This window comes from Hoplias malabaricus, chromosome 3 (assembly GCF_029633855.1).
Source record: "Hoplias malabaricus isolate fHopMal1 chromosome 3, fHopMal1.hap1, whole genome shotgun sequence".
Classification (NCBI taxonomy): domain Eukaryota; kingdom Metazoa; phylum Chordata; class Actinopteri; order Characiformes; family Erythrinidae; genus Hoplias; species Hoplias malabaricus.
This window is the reverse complement of record NC_089802.1, coordinates 75,382,128-75,395,936: the sequence shown is the minus strand read 5'-3', so window position 1 is coordinate 75,395,936 and position 13,809 is coordinate 75,382,128.

Sequence of the window (13,809 nt, the reverse complement as noted above, 5' to 3'; positions counted from 1 at the left end):
GTTGATGCTAGTGCTCTGAGTTCAGCTCTAAACAGGAGTGTGTTCTAAGCTTTATTAGGCCCTCGCAGACGCATCGCTCAGGTTTATTTACATCACGAAAGGCAAGTGTGAAGAGTCGTCAGCTTTGTTTACCACATGGTTTATTAAACAGAAGGGCAGACTGGACGGAAAGAGCCATTAAAAATTCCATAAGTGACCGGCTGGATGATTCAAAAATATGTTTAACGCTTCAACAATCAGAAAACACACAGTTAGCCTTTAGCTGGATTATTTCAAACAGAGGAGGTCTGGTAATGTACCTCCTGTATCTGTGTCGTATCCAGAAGCGGTCCATCCTCTCTGTTCAGTGCTCATGATTCCTAGGCCCTGATGTGCTGGCACGAATGGATCAGACACAGCAGGTGCTGCTGGAGTTTTGAATCACTTCAGTGTCACTGGACTGAGAGTAGTCCAACGACCAAAAATAAAAATACCGCTAAACGGTTGGTGTCTGTTTAAACTCCAACTTCACTGCTGTGTCTGATCCAATTGCATCAGCGCAACACACACTAACACACCACCACATCAGTGGCACTGCAGCATTGAGGACAACGCACCACCCAAATCAGACCTGCTCTGTCGTGGTCCTGTGGGGGTCCTGAGCACTGAACACAAGAGCGCTAACACAGTATGCAGAGCAACAGCTGGTCTACAGTGTGTAAGTGTAAGACTACAAAGTGCTCCATTATGGTCGGTGGAGCTGAGAGAATGGAGTGGTCACAGTGTTGTTAACGTAATGGGTGCTGTACATTACAGAACTCAACTTACATCGTAGTCTTTGTTGATTTTAAAATTAGCGACACATCTCTAACATCTAATCTAATCTCTGCTGTCCTCATCACGAAGGCCTTTGAGCTGGACTGGTCATTTATCCTCATTACTGCTGTGAGAGCAGAGCGCGTCACACACAGAGCTGTGTTTATTTTTTACTGTTTTAACTCTATTTATGTGCTTTGGAAAATTCCAGTGCTTTTTATTTTTTGTTCCCTATACGTGATAACAACAGATTTGGCAGAAATTGTTTAGTATGTGTGTGTGTGTGTGTGTGTGTGTGTGTGTGCGTGTGTGTGTATCTAGTGGTATGTGTCTGTGTCTGTGTGTGTGTATCTAGTGGTGTGTGTCTGTGTGTGTGTGTGTGTGTGTGTGTGTGTGTGTATCTAGTTGTATGTGTCTGTGTGTGTGTGTGTGTGTGTGTGTGTGTATCTAGTTGTATGTGTCTGTGTGTGGGTGTGTGGGTGTGTGGGTGAGGGTGGGGGGGGGTTCTTTTACCAAAAGCCCCACGATGCATAGTAAAAACTCAGATAAGAAGCTGTGGTTTCTCTCCCGTTATCTGTTTCCTAAACGTCTGTTACTCGCTCCTGTTTCTTTTTCCTAAGAACAACAACTGATTAACTGAACTATATTATCACAGACTTGTTTTCTTTCTTTCTTTCTTTCTTGACTGCAGAGCATTTCTTTTTATTACTCTTCAAAATGTCTTTGGGAAAGACTTACTCCATTCTAAACAAAGCAAGTCATTGGCTGGTGGCGTTTGTGAATGGATCCAGACGTCTGAAGCGTTTCAAACCTCCATCCAGTCATCGACTAAACCCCTCAAATCTCACCTCTGTTCAGAATGAAAGGTGTGGAAGGTTTGTTCATGAAAAGATTCCCCTAATGTCTTAAAAGGGGCTTAATGTAACTCTGCACCTTCACCTTCATTAAGTATGCGTAAATCCATGTATCGTTTATAAACTCTTAATAAACCAGTTAATACCCTGTTTAAATGTAGTCAAGTTTATAGAAAATTCTTCATCAGCTGTGCACTGTGTGTGTGTGTGTGTGTGTGTGTGTGTGTGTGTGTGTGTGTTATACTTGTTGTTCTTCCTCTCGTTTTGGCTGTGCTTCACTGTAGACGCTGTAGATGAAATAAATCCTCATCAGATGGTAACAGAGCCTGACACACTGTTTGCTGCGGAATTCACTGAATGACCCTGTGCTGCGTTCACTCCAGGATTTATTTCAGTAAACTGCGAGGAATGTTTATAAGGGCGCTGCTTTATCACATCCCTGACGTTCCTGTTTTTAACCCACTTTGATGTTATGTTTCGTTCTCATTCACGCTCAGCTTTAGGAGACTTTCTTAATGAGAGCGTTTCCACTCGCTCTAGGGAATGTTTCTCTTAAATGGTTCGGTGCAGTCGGGTTACTCTCATTTACCTGAGGACAGACAAGCTCAGGCTAGGCGTCTAAAAAAGTCTGGACTCCTCATCCAACGTTTCTTCTGAAACTGACATTACCAACACAGAGCGGTTAAAGCCTCTTAGTCCTTTCTGGAAGTCGGCACACTGCTGTGAGGATGCTCTGTCAGTTTATGGAACACAGTTTCACTGCTCCACAGGCTAACACTCATGTGCAGCTGCGCCAGTGAATACCCGGTCCCTCACAAGGCTCCAGTAAAACACCCGGAAGAAACAAGAAGCTGGAAGTGTCAGAACATGTCAGAGAACCACTTTTCCAAACCATTCCTAAAGCCATTCCGGACTAAAGCAGAAGACAGATTTACGGATTAGTCCTGATCTTAAACTGAGTAAATCCGAGCAGACTCCAGCCAGAGGATTATTTTACGTTTCTATTTAATCAACAGTTTATAGCTGAGGGCAGCACAGAGGCGTCCTGTCACACAGCGCCAGGGTCCCCGGTTTGACCCTTGCCTCAAGTCATTGTCTGTGAGGAGTGTGGTGTGTTCTCCCTGTGTCTGCGTGGGTTTCCTCCGGGTGACTGACTGTGAGGAGTGTGGTGTGTTTTTCCTGTGTCTGCGTGGGTTTCCTCCGGGTGACTGTCTGTGAGGAGTGTGGTGTGTTCTCTCTGTGTCTGCGTGGGTTTCCTCCGGGTGACTGTCTGTGAGGAGTGTGGTGTGTTCTCCCTGTGTCTGCGTGGGTTTCCTCCGGGTGACTGTCTGTGAGGAGTGTGGTGTGTTCTCTCTGTGTCTGCGTGGGTTTCCTCCGGGTGACTGTCTGTGAGGAGTGTGGTGTGTTCTCCCTGTGTCTGCGTGGGTTTCCTCCGGGTGACTGTCTGTGAGGAGTGTGGTGTGTTCTCTCTGTGTCTGCGTGGGTTTCCTCCGGGTGACTGTTTGTGAGGAGTGTGGTGTGTTCTCCCTGTGTCTGTGTGGGTTTCCTCCGGGTGACTGTCTGTGAGGAGTGTGGTGTGTTCTCCCTGTGTCTGAGTGGGTTTCCTCTGGGTGACTGTCTGTGAGGAGTGTGGTGTGTTCTCCCTGTGTCTGCGTGGGTTTCCTCCGGGTGACTGTCTGTGAGGAGTGTGGTGTGTTCTCCCTGTGTCTGCATGGGTTTCCTCCGGGTGACTTTCTGTGAGGAGTGAGGTGTGTTCTCCCTGTGTCTGTGTGGGTTTCCTCCGGGTGACTGTCTGTGAGGAGTGTGGTGTGTTCTCTTTGTGTCTGCATGGGTTTCCTCAGGGTGCTGTCATTTCCAACAACAGTAAAAACACTTATGTTTGTTGGTGGATTTGCTGTGGGAGGTGTATGTGAGTCCAGTGTGCACTAAAAACATCCTGGCACTATTTAGAATGAAGCTGTTACAGAGAATGATATAATGTTTAGAAATGATGTATATATTTTTAAAAAAAAAAAAGGGGGGGGGGGGTATAAGGACCCCCTATCAACACATCTCTCATAAACATTAGCCAGTAAATATACGTTTGCTATTATATTACGTTAGTTAAAGTCACACGAAACATTTTTATCATTTTAGCACTGATTAAGATGTACAACATTAATAGACGGATATATGTAAATGTGTCATATTTGTGACATCACAAACACAGTATTATACACACACAAGTATTCTGAGTTGAAACATTTACGTTCCAGTTTTCCATTCTTGAGGTCTGGAGGTCTGACCAGGGAAGATGGAGGAATCTGGGCAATGAACTTTGTCACGGGGTGGGGGATGGTTGATTTTGTCCAGGGTTGTTTTGATTTTCTTGACAGTGGGGGGGTGCTTCGAATTCAACTCGTGAAAACCATTGAATTCAGCCCTGAACCCTCTGGCCCCAGCAGCACAACTTTCCTTCACTCTCCTCAAGTTCAGCTCCGTCTCTCTTCACTGGCTTCATGTAGCTGCCTTTAATTCATCCGCAGGAGGTTTATTCCTACAAAAGTTACACAGTGCGGTTTCTGCAGTGCTGAGACCACAGTAGTAACAACAGAGACTCTATTCTTCCTCGTACAGCTCAGTGAAGCATCACGATGATTTTTAAACTGTACTTTTAAGGTAATAAATAGTATGTAGTGTTCTTTTAAAGTATTACTTAGCATTAAGTATTTGTTGAAAAGCTTTTTAACTGCCGTTGTTCTGTGCTTAACACTTTATCCTCTTTCAAAGGGAGAACACAAAGGGATTGTTTGGTACTGAACTTGGTAAATGCTGTGTGTAACTCTCTTTTTTTTTTTTTTTCTAGGTGTCAGCACTAGCCCTGTTCTGGCAGTGTCTGGGCTCAAGGGTGTTTTAAATTCTAACGTATTTGTAGCTGGAATACCAACCCTGACAGAACACAAAGCACTTTTGTAAGTCGCTCTGGCGTTTAGCATCTGCTAAACGCCACATATGTCAATGTCAGTGTAAGACAGAACTTTATAGGTGTCGAAATGTAGCACGAGGTTTCGACTGGGCCTCACTTGTGTCCTTCAGTTCCTCTGAGAGGACTTTTCCTTCCTTCCTGGTGTGTTTTTGTGTTTTTATCGTTTATATTGTTGTGAAATCTCTGTAATTCCTGTCAGTTGTGTTTAACTCCTCCACATTGTGCTGCACTCCGCACTGATGCCAGATACAGTGTTCTGCATTCAGCAAAGTAGAAAGATGGAGGGGTGTTGATGAACGCATGATTTCCAGTGTTTATTATCAGTCTCTCTCTCACACCCCCTCTCTCTCTCTTTCTCACACTCTGTTTCTCTGTCTCTCTCTCTCTCTCTGTCTCTCTCTCTGTCTCTCTGTTGCTCTCTCTCTCGCTCTCTCTCTCTCTGTCTCTCTCTCTATCTCTCTCTCTCTCGCTCTCTCTCTGTCCCTCTCTCTCTCTCTCTCTGTCTCTCTCTCTCTCTCTCTCTCTCTGTCTCTCTCTCTGTCTCTCTCTCTCTCTCTCTCTGTCTCTCTCTCTCTCTCTCTCTCTCTGTCTCTCTCTCTCTCTCTCGTCTGCTTTGACGTGTGTTTGACTGAGGCAACATGCCTTTGCTTTAGACCAAAAACAAGCAAAACAGAAAAAAAAAACGCTTATGAAGCCCCCTGTCCCCCCAAGTGCAGACTGCAGTACAAACCACAGTCAAAACACACTCACACACACACGTAAAACCTAGCACTTACACCCACCCAGCACTTACAGAATGACATATGAGGACGGTAGATTACCAAATCATTACCAAAACCACTGTCTCTACACAAAACAACACAACAACTAAACACAACCATACACTCAGCTACACACAACAACCAACCCTTTCTTCTAGTGGCCATGTGGTGCATGCTGGGAACTACTCTGCATGGCCATGCCCCTAGAACTCCTCAAGGGACCATGTCCTCAAGGGACCAGGAGTCTAAAGCTCATCAGCACTGGGCTGTGGAGCAGTGGACCTGTGTTCTCTGGAGTGATGGGGCTCCATTCGGTGCCTTGAGGAAGAGTTGGAGTTGCAGTTTTGATCCAGAACTAATAATACAGCATCATCACGATGTTTTTTTTTTTGAAGCTGCGGTCACACCAGACTTCAGTCGGAGAGTCTAGTCTTCGTTTTAATGGAAATGCAACACTGAGTAATTTTATGCCACAAACATCTGGGGTGAATACAACTTCAGAACAAAACTTAACATGGAGTTCCAATTACAAGTGAACTGTGACATGCGAAATTGTGTCATCGACCAATAGCGCTGCTGTTTTAGCCAAGGTGAACAAATGGTGAAGTATGTAGATTTGAAATGGATAATAAGCTAACTGTAGCCATGTGTGAGCACGGGATTTTGAATAAAATGATTAGAAAATGATGTACAAACATGACGCAGTCCTTCAGATGGTGTTTTTAGAGGGTATATATATATAGACTGAGAGATAAATAGGCTGTTTGCTTCACCATTCTTCCGGCTTCACCCATTTCACAGAGCAAAGCAGTGTTATTGTGTCGCGTGACTGTGGCTTTAAGACGATGTAATGATACAATACACTTTTTATAATAATATTTCCGTTTGCTACCTCTCTGGTCTGTGTGCTGTATTTACCATATTTTTACAGGAACACTACTGTATTTCAAATTTACAGCATATTACTGTAATTGAATAATACAATAATTTACTGTAAATACTGCGATTTACAGTAAAATACTGGCAGCAGAGTCCCCAGGCATTTACTGTATTTTTACAGGAACACTACTGTATTTCAAATTTACAGCATATTACTGTAATTGAGTAATACAATAAAATACTGTAGCAGACTTGCTGTAAATTTACAGCAATTTTTTACAGTGTAGGTAAATGGGAATCTTGGTTGAAAATGGCTCAGGCCCTCTCCCTGTTTTTGTCACTGACTCGCTGGCTGAAACGGCAAAATTAACAGCTCGAGTTCTAAATGAGTTTTTGAGATAATTCAAACAGTGAATAAAAACTTAACCTCAGGCAAGTTTAACTTCCACCATCAATCTACAGTCAGATTCTTAATCAAACCTAGCATTCCACCTTAAATAACGCAGAGCTTTTTTTTTTTTTTTTTTTTTTTTTTTTTTTGCAGTGTAGTTCTCCAGAATCGCTACTTTGCCTGTAATGCTTATGTGAATGCATGCCATTAGATCCACACAGCAATATTCCAAAAGATAAGAAAACGTATGTAAATGTTTCCAGAAGAGTTAAGGCTGTTACAAATGCCTCTTAATGCCCCTTCCTTTCAGGAGTCTCACTTGTGTGAAAAAAGACCTGACAATGCTGGAGAACGTCGTTTTTCTGATTTAAATTAAAAACAGATGAGCTCAAATGAAACATTAGGAACGGTGGGGAGTGAGGGTGGGGTCAGTGTTGGCAGCTCTTCTCTGGAAATTCAAATCAAAACAAAAGAGCTGAAGTGAAAGGTTTTTAACGGTTAGGATTAGCACTTAGCAATGCTAGCTATTCTAATGACTCACTGCTGGGAAATCCAGGGAAGCAGCTCTCACTTTGGAGGAATTAGATGTGGTTTTGTGGAGGCTCTGATAGCTATGCTAAGATTTTTCTTCACTCTTGTGAAATGTTTTCATGTTTTCTCTTTTACTGCACTCATAAATCCGCTTCACAGACAACAGCGAGCTAATAACGCTATGCTAGCAATGATTTAGAGCTTTAAATGGTGAGGAAGACTTAAAGACAACCAAGGCAGTGTCCAGAATCTTCTGTCCTTTTAGACTGTTGTGGTCAGCAGTGTTTCAGATCTCTCTGTTTTTTACTCTTTCTCTCTTTCTCTCCCTCTCAATGTCCATAGCTGTGTCTCTGCTGGTTTTTAAATGCGTCTGGAGCCTCCAGAGCTGACCACAGAAGCCAGAGCTCAGCCTCTATTAAAGACTATAACTTTAACCAAAGACCACTTGTAGAAACCCAACTCTCTCTCTCTCTCTCTCTCTCTCTCTCTCTCTCTCTCTCTCTCTCTCTCTCTCTCTCTCTCTCGCTCTCTCTCTCTCTCTCTGTGTGTGTGTGTTTTCTGACTCTGCTTCTACATCTCTTCTCTTTCTCTTTATCTCACTCTCACTTTTAATCTCCTTTGGTCTTTCTCTTTCACCACCACCACCAACTTTCTGTCTCTTAGAACCCCTGAAGTTTCTCAGTTTCACTCTCTACTTTCTCGACCACCCACCCCCTCCTCCACACACACATACACACACACACACACACACACATGCCCCCATATGCCCCTGTCTGTACTCTTTTCAAACGGTGCCCATTTTGTGTGGGTTTGGGGCTTGGAAATAGAGGCATCATTAAGAAGAATTGCTCTGATACATTCACACACACACACACAAAGAGAGAGAGAGAGAGGGAGCGAGAGAGAGAGAGAGAGAGAGGGGCATGTTCAGGTCCTGAGCTTGTTGTCGTCCAGGAGCATGTACTGCCCTTTGTGTCGCCAAGCAACCAAGCTTCTTTTTTCTGAACAGGGATTTGTGCTTCAGCAGGAAGCTGAGTGTGTTTGTTGGGACGTGTGTGTGTGAGTGTGTGTGTGTGTGAGTGTGTGAGTGGATGGTGCCAAACTCCTCTGGAGCATGTGGAGGGATTTAGTGGGGTGCGGTCAGCTTGAAGGCTCACTGAAGTTCAGGAGAAGTTGTTTTCGTTTCCTCACACTAAGAAAGAGTAGGGTTCCAGCTCCGGTTTTCATCTGATTAGGATTTTTCTATCAGGTCTGTGTTTATTTACACTTTTCCAGCTGTGAACATCTGGGGCTGAGCTGGTTTTATATGTCAGGAAGCTGATGCGATGTACCACCAGCATCAAAATGGGATACGAGAACTTACACATATTATCTTCAAAGGTCATTTAGAAGAATAACGTCCAGACGTCACTGGGGTCAAGTTGTTCACACATGAATTTCTGAGAGCTCCCTAAAATCAAACTGAATAAACTAAAGGTAACGGCGGCGGTAACGTTAAGCGGTGTTTACTCATGGTGTATCGGCGTGTTGTTGTTGTTTGGGACTGAACACAGCTCCGTCATCAGTTCAGACAGATCAGTAGAGTTTGTTCCTTCCTTGTTGCAGCGTCCAGCTCTCGCTGGATTCTTTCGTCGGCCACCGATCCAAGGAGCGTTTGAACCTCTTCAAAAGACCACGGCGTCATTTTACGAGCTGCCGTCGTGAGTCGGATAAAAACAAACGTGATCTCTGCCGCAGCTGGAGATTTTACAGATGGAGAGTTGGTGCTGGTCGTCTGCGTTGCGTGGTGTTGAGTGACGACTCTCTCTGGACGATCAGCGCTCTGCAAGGTTTACACGCCACGGTTTAGTCCCTACTCGACTCGCTCTGAACCACGAGAGAACAGCCACTAAACAAGAACCCGCTTCCAGAACCAGGACCTGATTCACCTGGTGAAAATCAAATATGTGTTTGTGTGTTTGTGTGGGTGGTCCACTGCTAAGTTAAGGTCATGGGAGAACTTGTTGTGTCCTCAGGTCCCTAGCAGTTTGAGCCTGAGACAGTCTGACCTCTCCAGAGCCTGTATGAACCCTCATGGTAGCTCCCAGCGATGTCTTGCTGCAGCACTCCTCCTCAGTGGGACGTCCCGAGATGAGATGCGATAAAGCTGCATTTGGTCTCCATGGAAACGGGTGTGAACATGTCTTTGTTGATCCAGGGGGTTGATAAAAGTGTTATTGCGGAATAAGATGGTCAGCTGATAGCTGAGAGAGGACGTGGTTTTCTGAGCTTGTTTATTTGTTGCTTTTATGCTTCTCGTCAGGACGCATGGTTTTTCAGCAGCCTCACCCTTCTTCTGAATCACTCATACCTTTGTTGAAAAGGAGTTTAAAAGGCCGTGAAGGGAATGTCTTTGAAGTTAAGTTTTAACTGAGCTAAAGACATCGCTAGGTGCTAGTTGGATCCTTGTGTGTACACATGCTCATCCAATATCAGGTCATGTCACATAAAACGTACTGGTGTAGAGCTTTTTATAAGCTGACGGTGTTGCAGAGCAGCTTCACAGAAATCCAGAATTAAATCAATTAACTGAATAACCAAATTTAAGCAAGCCAAAGGCAAACATGGAAAAGATAAACTCCCTTGAACCTGGAGGAAAAAACCTTGGGAGGAACCGAGACTCACAAGCGAGGACCCACCCTTTTCTGGTCAAACGAATTATAAACAAAGGAGCTTTAATTTAAAACTGCAGAGATAGAAGCCGCCTTGGAGTCAGGGGTTTTCATAAGGACTTTTTCCCCTGTCTTTGCTGCTGGAACAGCTTCTAATCTTCAGCAAAAGGCTTTACAGTAGATTTTGGAAGACTGCTGTGAACTTTAGTAAAGTCAGGTTCTGATGTTGGGCGATTAGTTCACAAACACCACCCCAACTTAAACAACAATCTCAAGGGTACCAGTTTGGGGGTGGGGATTTACCCTTTTTAATAATAATAATAATAATAATAATAATAATAATAATAATAATAATACATTTTATTTTTGGCGCCTTTCAAGACTCTCAAGGTCACCGTACATAATAAAATCAAAGCAAAACAACAGGTATATAAACAAAGCTAGTTAGCTAAACTGGCTAATTAAAGAGGTACATAAAATCAAAAATCAAAGGACTAGGCTAAAGACTGTATGCTGTCCTGAACAGGTGGGTCTTGAGGCGTGATTTAAAAATGTCCAGGCAATCAATATTACGAATGTCCGGTGGGAGTGAAAACCAAAGACGGGGGGCGGTGCGGCTAAAAGCTCTAGACCCCATGGTGGTCAGACGGGCTGGAGGGACAGTGAGACTGATGGATGAGGAGGATCTAAGAGTCCGGCAGGGTCTGTTTATGTGGAGGAGCTCTGTGAGGTATGGTGGGGCAAGGTGATGGATGGCCTTAAAAGTAAGCAATATGAGTTTAAAGTCAATGCGAGATTTAACAGGGAGCCAGTGGAGCTGTTGAAGAACAGGGGTGATGGATGGAGTTCTAGAGATAATACGGGCTGCAGCATTCTGAACCAATTGCAACTTATGAAGGGTCTTGAAGGGGAGACCAGATAAAAGAGAATTGCAATAGTCCAGACGGGATGTGACCAGGGAGTGGACCAGGATGGCAGTATTGTCAGGAGTGAGGGAAGGACGGAGGCGGTTGATATGACGAAGATGGAAGTATGCAGAGCGAGTGATGTTATTTATATGGGTTTGGAAAGACAGAGTGCTATCAAGGACGACACCCAGACTCCTTACCTGAGGGGAGGGGGAAACAAAAGTATTGTCAATGGGGATGGAGAAACTGTTTACTTTTGCAAGAGTGGATTTTGAACCGATGAGGAGAACCTCTGTTTTATCACTGTTGAGTTTGAGAAAATTGGAGGAGAACCAAGACTTGGCTTCCTCTAAGCAATTGCATAGGGAGGTGGGAGGGAGAGAGGAAGTGGGTTTGCTAGAAAGGTAGAGCTGGGTGTCGTCAGCATAGCATTGAAACTAGATGTTGTGTTTACGGAAGATATGACCAAGGGGGAGAAGATAGATTATGAAGAGAATTGGACCAAGGACAGAGCCTTGAGGAACACCGGAAGTGAGAGGAGATGGCTGGGATGTGAATGTCTTTAACTGAATAAACTGAGTGCGGTCAGAAAGATATGAGGTGAACCAGTCCAGTGGTGTGTTGGAAAAACCGATGGCTGATAGTCTATGGAGGAGGATAGAATGGGAGATGGTGTCAAATGCTGCACTCAGGTTATGCTACATATTATGCTGCATAATAATATGCAATGAATACTATGTGTAATAAAATGACAATAAAATTACAATAAAATAATAGTCGCAGTCACACAGCTCCAGGGACCTGGAGGTTGTGGGTTCGAGTCCCACTCCGGGTGACTGTCTGTGAGGAGTGTGGTGTGTTCTCCCTGTGTCTGCGTGGGTTTCCTCTGGGTGACTGTCTGTGAGGAGTGTTGTGTTCTCCCTGTGTCTGCATGGGTTTCCTCCGGGTGACTGTCTGTAAGGAGTGTGGTGTTTTCCCTGTGTCTGCGTGGGTTTCCTCCGGGTGACTGTCTGTGAGGAGTGTGGTGTGTTCTCCCTGTGTCTGCGTGGGTTTACTCCAGGTGCTCCGGTTTCCTCCCACGCTCAAAAAACACACGTTGGTAGGTGGATTGGCGACTTAAAATTGTCCATAGGTGTGAGTGTGTGAGTGTGTTGCCCTGTGAAGGACTGGTGCCCCCTCCAGGGTGTATTCCTGCCTTGCGACCAGTGATTCCAGGTAAGCTCTGGTCCCACCGAATGAATGAATTAAATAAAAATACACAAAAACAAATGTTTATGTATAAAAAATGCAATTACAGCATGAAATAATAGTAAAAGCTATGTTAATGAACAAATAACACTATTTAAATTGTAAAGAAACAAACAAAAAAATGCTTGTCATTGGGCATTGTGAACGTATGCTTATTCACAACTTCTCTAGAGCTTCCCTTTTCATTTCAGACTCATGCTTCTACAAGCTGTGTTCAGAGTGGGTGTGCATTAAAGAAGCTGATCTACAACTGTTAGACCTACATTATGTAAGACGCACATGAAGGGTGGTCTCATAGTTCTGTCGTTAAAAGTCATGTCAATAGACCGTGGCATTCTTCTTCACCCACCTCAGCGGAAAAGCTCTAGAGTGGAAGAACGTCTGAGAGAAAGTCTAACAGAAACTGAAGTCATCTGAAGCCTGTTTATACTCAAGACTTCAGGTGCTGAGCGGCGTTCCGAAGTTTATTTTTCTATCAGACTCGCTTGTTTTAAAAGCCTGTTCCATTTAAAACCCAGTGATGTCAGACGAGATCGGATCTTTAACATCCACACAGCGCAGCAGGGCAAGAACGGGTCATGCCACCAGCTTTGGAAAAGGCACTTGGACGTTTACCTAGTCGCCCCCCTCGCCGAGACAGGAAGTGATGTCACTGAAATGTGTTTTCTTATTTCGGAAACATTTGTTTGCTTTCTGCTCAGCTGCCTTGGATTCTTGGGCCAGTTTTGGCTGAAATTGGCTTTGTGTTTGCTCTGGGCAGTGAGAGAGCCACGGGAAGGGGCATTTTGACTGGCACCGTGCCATGTAAGAGACGTGCAGAACATCAGACTGAGACTGAGATATTTACCCTTAATTTCTTAAGGACCAAGGTCTGCAGGAATGTTTGACATTTCAGTTTAAGCCTCCTGTCCTCGGCCAGGATACATGGGCAGCTAGAGTTCATGTTATTCAGGATTTTGACATGGATAGCTCCATATTATCAGGCTTAATTGAATATCTGTTCAGTGTAGTCATAATTAATAATGCACGAGTTTATAACACAGTTAACAGTTACTCCATTATAAATATCTATTACAAACAGATATAAATAAATAGGTAACAAAGACCACTGGAGTTATAAAAGCTTAATTAGTTGCCTAATCTCTGGGGGATCTTCTGCATTGAAATGGATTGTGTAAACCCTGGCTTTCCGGCTCATTGATGTTAGTTTATAGAGGTATTACCCTGGTTTGCACACAGATTTCCTCCCACACACACTCACACACACACACACACATTAACAAAAGTCAAGAGTCAAGAGAGTTTTATTGTCAGTTCTGCATATGTACAGGACGTTCAAAGGATTGAAATTATGTTACTCTCCTCTCCAAGATGCAGTAACATTTAACAAAAATAGACTAAATCCAACTAAGCAAAGTATATAAATATATGAAAGTGAACAAACAGAAGACAAGTACAGGACATACGACACCAGCAGCTCACTGATAGACATACATGAGTCAACGGGACACTGACTGAAGACAATAACCTGATTTGGAAGTAGGATACTGGATGTACAAGGCAGTGTAAACAATAGTGCAAGATAATCGTAATAGGAGGAGGTAGGATACTGGATGTACAAGGCAGTGTAAACAATAGTGCAAGATAATCGTAATAGAAGGAGGTAGGATACTGGATGTACAAGGCAGTGTAAACAATAGTGCAAGATAATCGTAATAGAAGGAGGTAGGATAATGGATGTACAATGCAGTGTAAACAATAGTGCAAGATAATCGTAATAGAAGGAGGTAGGATACTGGATGTACAAGGCAGTGTAAACAATAGTG